Raw genomic sequence first — 5,785 nt, forward strand, 5'->3', positions numbered from 1 at the left:
TTCGGTTTTCCAGGCGCTTTCCATCGCACAGTACTTTCGTACTATGGCCGCCAAGTCGGCAAAGCGTGTAATTTCACAGTGACTTTTGGCATTGAGGATTCCTTTGTCCGTGCAATTATTGCAAAAGAATGAGATTGCGTCTTCCTCGCGGCAGTCCTTGATCCTGTTCATTACCAGGAGGAATCTGGCCCAATAATGGTGTACTGTTTCTTGGGACTCTTACCTAATTTGGAATAGATCGCTTATGTTTGGGTGGGTGGGTGGAATTGAATCCGAAACCTTACCCAATCTGAGACTCAGGGGCCAGGGAGTTTCCGAACTCGGAAGTTTGGATTCTTGGATGTTGTCCAATGAATCTGGCCCGCTGCCTAACTCTAGTTTCAGGGCTTGAGTGACGTCCTCCCGTGCGCGGGTATCCGGCCTGGAGGGCTGGGGAATCCAGACATATCTAGTCCTTATGATAGATGAAGGGTCGCCGCATTGTTCCTCCACCACTGCGACGTGATGGGTGACCTGAGGAGAGTTAATCTCTCTCAGATCAGGTTTAGGCCCAATCTGATCGTAGTCTGTAGCGACTCCCAGGGCGGCGATGCGATCCAAGAGCTCATTTAGGTAAGAGAGCTCCATTGGATCTAACTTCTCGGCGAGTTCCGAGTTAACGTGAAGATTGCTTTCGATGACCCGAGAAGTCATCGTCGGCGCAGCGGCCGAACAGGCGGTCATAAGAAAACCACCTAGCCAAAGTGTTTGGCCGACAGCCAATGCTCCCTTGGCGGCGATGCCGTCTTTAAAGACGGGACGAGGCATCCTTCTTGATGGCAACGACACAGCGGAACTCTCAATGAAAGCACCAATGTCGGTGTCAAAACCGGCGGATCTCGGGTAGGGGGTCCCGAACTGTGCGTCTAGGTGGATGGTAACATGAGACAAGGGACACGATGTTTTTACCCAGGTTCAGGCCCTCTCGATGGAGGTAAAACCCTACTCCTGCTTGATTAATATTGATGATATGGGTAGTACAAGAGTAGATCTACCACGAGATCAGAGAGGCTAAACCCTAGAAGCTAGCCTATGGTATGATTGTTGTCCTACGGACTAAAACCCTCAGTTTTATATAGACACCAGAGAGGGCTAGGGTTACACAGAGTCGGTTATAATGGGAGGAGATCTACATATCTGTATTGCCAAGCTTGCCTTCCACGCCAAGGAAAGTCCCATCTGGACACGGGACGAAGTCTTAAATCTTGTATCTTCATAGTCCAAGAGTCCGGCCAAAGGTTATAGTCCGACTATCCGGACACCCCCTAATCCAGGACTCCCTCATAGGCCCTTCGCAGAGGGAAGCAGGGATTTGCAGAGGTGCCAGAGCTCGAGTTTTGAAACAGAGATAAATAATATTTTGAGTGGCATACTTTCATTGTCAACATAACAAGCAAGAGATCTCGATATCTTCCATGCTACACACATTATAGGCGGTTACCAAACAGAATGGTAAAGTTTACACTCCCCCACCACCAACAAACATCAATCCATGGCTTGTCCGAAACAACGGGTGCCGTCCAACTAACAACAATCCTAGGGGAGTTTTGTTTGCAATTATTTTGATTTGATTTGAGCATGGGACTGGGCATCCTGGTTACCGGCCATTTTCTCGTGAGTGATGAGCGGAGTCCACTCATCGTGAGAATAACCCACCTAGCATGGAAGATATAGACAACCCTAGTTGATACATGAGCTATTCGAGCATACAAAACAGAATTTCATTTGAATGTTTAGAGTTTGGCACATACAAATTTACTTGGAACGGCAGGTAAATACCGCATATAGGAAGGTATGGTGGACTCATATGGAATAACTATGGGGTTTATGGAAGTGGATGCACAAGCAGTATTCCCGCTTAGTACAAGTGAAGGCTAGAAAGAGACTGGGAAGCGACCAACTAGAGAGCGACAACAGTCATGAACATGCATTAAGATTAATCAACAATGAGTGCAAGCATGAGTAGGATATAAATCACCGTGAACATAAATATCGTGGAGGCTATGTTGATTTTTTTTCAACTACATGCGTCAACATGTGACAAGTCAAGCCACTCGAATCGTTCAAAGGAGGATACCACATCACAACCATTTTAATAGCATGTTGGCATGCAAGGTAAACCATTAGAAACTCCTAGCTAATTAAGCATGGCATGAGCAATTATAATCTCTAATTATCATTGCAAACATGTTTCATTCATAATAGGCTGAATCAGGAACAATGAACTAATCATATTTACAAAAACAAGTGATAGGTCTCCAACGTATCTATAATTTTTTATTGTTCCATGCTATTATATTATCTGTTTTGGATGTTTAGTGGGCTTTATTATACACTTTTATATTATTTTTGGGACTAACCTATTAACCCAGAGCCCAGGGCCAGTTCCTGTTTTTTCCTTGTTTCAGTGTTTCGCAGAAAAGGAAAACCAAACGGAGTCCAATTGACCTGAAATTTGATGGAGATTATTTTTGGACCAGAAGAAGCCCACAGAGCACTGGAGATGGACCAGAAGAGTCATGGGCTGCCCACGAGGGTAGGGGCGCGTCCACACCCCCTGGGCACGCCACCCTGCCTCGTGGACAGCCCGGAGACCCCCCTGACTTGTTCCCAACGCCAATACCTCTCATATATACCCAAACTTCCAGAAAGAAACATAGATCGGGAGTTCCGCCGCCGCAAACCTCCAGAGCCACCGAAAACCAATATAGACCCATTCTGGCACCCTGCCAGAGGGGGGGGATCCCTCTCCGGTGGCCATCTTCATATCCCGACGCTCTCCATGACGAGGAGGGACTAGTTCACCCTCGGGGCTGAGGGTATGTACCAGGAGCTATGTGTTTGGTCTCTCTCTCTCTCTCGTGTTCTTTAGGTGGTACGATCTTGATGTATCGCAAGCTTTGCTATTATAGTTGGATCTTATGATGTTTCTCCCCCTCTACTCTCTTGTAATGGATTGAGTTTTCCCTTTGAAGTTATCTTATCGGATTGAGTCTTTAAGGATTTGATAACACTTGATGTATGTCTTGCATGTGCTTATCTATGGTGACAATGGGATATTCACGTGATCTACTTGATGTATGTTTTCGTGATCAACTTGCGGGTTCAGTGACCTTGTGAACTTATGCATAGGGGTTGGCACACATTTTCGTCTTGACTCTCCGTTAGAAACTTTGGGGCACTCTTTGAAGTTCTTGGTGTTGGTTGAATAGATGACTCTGAGATTGTGTGATGCATATCGTATAATCATACCCACGGATAATTGAGGTGACATTGGAGTATCTTGGTGACATTAGGGTTTTGGTTGATTTGTGTCTTAAGGTGTTATTATTCTAGTACGAACTCTATGATAGATTGAACGGAAAGAATAGCTTCGTGTTATTTTACTACGGACTCTTGAATAGATTGATCCTAAAGAATAACTTTGAGGTGGTTTCGTACCCTACAATAATCTCTTCGTTTGTTCTCCTCTATTAGTGACTTTGGAGAGACTCTTTGTTGCATGATGAGGGATTGTTATATGATCCAATTATGTTATTATTGTTGAGAGAACTTGCACTAGTGAAAGTATGAACCCTAGGCCTTGTTCCCTAGCATTGCAATACCGTTTATGCTCACTTTTGCTACTAGTTACCTTGCTGTTTTCATATTTTCAGATAACAAAAACCTATATCTACCATCCATATTGCACTTGTATCACCATCTCTTCGCCGAACTAGTGCACCTATACAATTTACCATTGTATTGGGTGTGTTGGGGACACAAGAGACTATTTTTTATTTGGTTGCAGGGTTGTTTGAGAGAGACCATCTTCATCCTACGCCTCCCACGGATTGATAAACCTTAGGTTATCCACTTGAGGGAAATTTGCTACTGTCCTACAAACCTCTGCACTTGGAGGCCCAACAACGTCTACAAGGAGAAGGTTGCGTAGTAGACATCAAGCTCTTTTCTGGCGCCGTTGCCGTGGAGGTGAGTGCTTGAAGGTATATCTTTAGGTCTTGCCATCGAATCTTTAAGTTTCTTGTTTTATCACTAGTTTAGTTTATAAAAGAAAACTACAAAAAATAGAATTAAGGGTGCCTCATATGCTTCATCTTTTTAATGTCTTCTGTGAAAATAAGGATTTCAATAATTGTGCTCAATTGCTAGAGGAAGAATGCATTAAAATGTTTGGCACTAAATCTTTGAATGATGAGCATGATTGCAATGTTGTTAGTATGAATTCTTTGAATACCCATGATGCTAATGATTTGCAAATCCACAAGCTTGGGGATGCTATGTTTAATGAAGATGATATGTTTAGCCCCCCAAGTTTTGATCAGCAAATTTATTAGGATGAAAGCATGCCTCTTATTTATGATGATTATTGTGATGACACGTATACTATAAAGAATAAACATAACCATGAAACTTGTCATCATGATTTTAATTTCCAATTGGATTATGCTTCACATGATAGTTATTTTGTTGAGTTTACTCCCACTACTATTCATGAGAAGAAGTTTGCTTATGTGAAGATTAGTAAAATTTATATGCTTGTGCATCATGGAAAGAATGCTATAGGTGCTGGTTATATTGTTGAATTCATTCATGATACTACTGAAAATTACTATAAGGGAGGAAGATATGCTTGTAGGAATTGCAATAATATCAAGTTTCCTCTCTATATGCTTAAAGTTTTGAAGTTATGCTTGTTTTGCCTTCCTATGCTAGTTGATTATTCTTCCCATAAGTTGTTTGCTCACAGAATCCCTATGCATAGGAAGTGGGTTAGGCTTAAATGTGCTATTCATATGCTTCATGATGCTCCCGTTATGTTTCAATTCTTATCTTTTATGTGAGCATCATTATCATCATCATGCCTAGCTAAAAAGGCAATAAAGAAAAGCGCTTGTTGGAGACAACCCAATATTTACCTATACTGTTTTTGTGTGTTCACATGATTATGCTACTGTATTAATCATGTTTTATAGCTTTTGTTTCAATAAAGGGCCAAGTAAGACCTTTAGGATAACCTATGGTGATAGTTATTTGATCTTGCTCTAAAAAACAGAAACTTTGCGCGCACGAGATTAGTTTTCATAAATCACACAAACGTGATTTTCAGTTGATTCTTTTTGCAGTAGGTTAACAAACAAATTATAGAGGACTTCATAATTTTGTAGAATTTTTTAGGTTCCAGAAGTTTGCGTTTGATATAGGTTGCTACAGACTGTTCTGTTTTTGACAGATTTTGTTTTTCGTGTGTTGTTTGCTTATTTTGATGAATCTATGGCTAGTATCGGAGGTTATGAACTATAGAGAAGTTGGAATACAGTAGGTTTAACACCAATATAATTAAGTAATGAGTTCATTACAGTACCTTGAAGTGGTGGTTTGTTTTATTTCGCTAAAGGAGCTTACGAGTTTTCTGTTGAGTTTTGCGTTGTGAAGTTTTCAAGTTTTGGGTAAAGATTCGATGGACTATGGAATAAGGAGTGGCAAGAGCCTAAGCTTGGGGATGCCCAAGGCACCCCAAGGTAATATTCAAGTACAACCAAAAGCCTAAGCTTGGGGATGCCACGGAAGGCATCCCCTCTTTCGTCTTCGTTCATCGGTAACTTTACTTGGAGCTATATTTTTATTCACCACGTGATATGTGTTTTGCTTGGAGCGTCATTTTATTTTATTTTGCTTTGCTTGCTGCTTTAATAAAATACCAAAATCAGAAATTCTTAAATGTTAGAGAGTCTTCATATAGTTA

Source organism: Triticum urartu, chromosome 6 (genome assembly GCF_003073215.2).
Source record: "Triticum urartu cultivar G1812 chromosome 6, Tu2.1, whole genome shotgun sequence".
Lineage (NCBI taxonomy): Eukaryota > Viridiplantae > Streptophyta > Magnoliopsida > Poales > Poaceae > Triticum > Triticum urartu.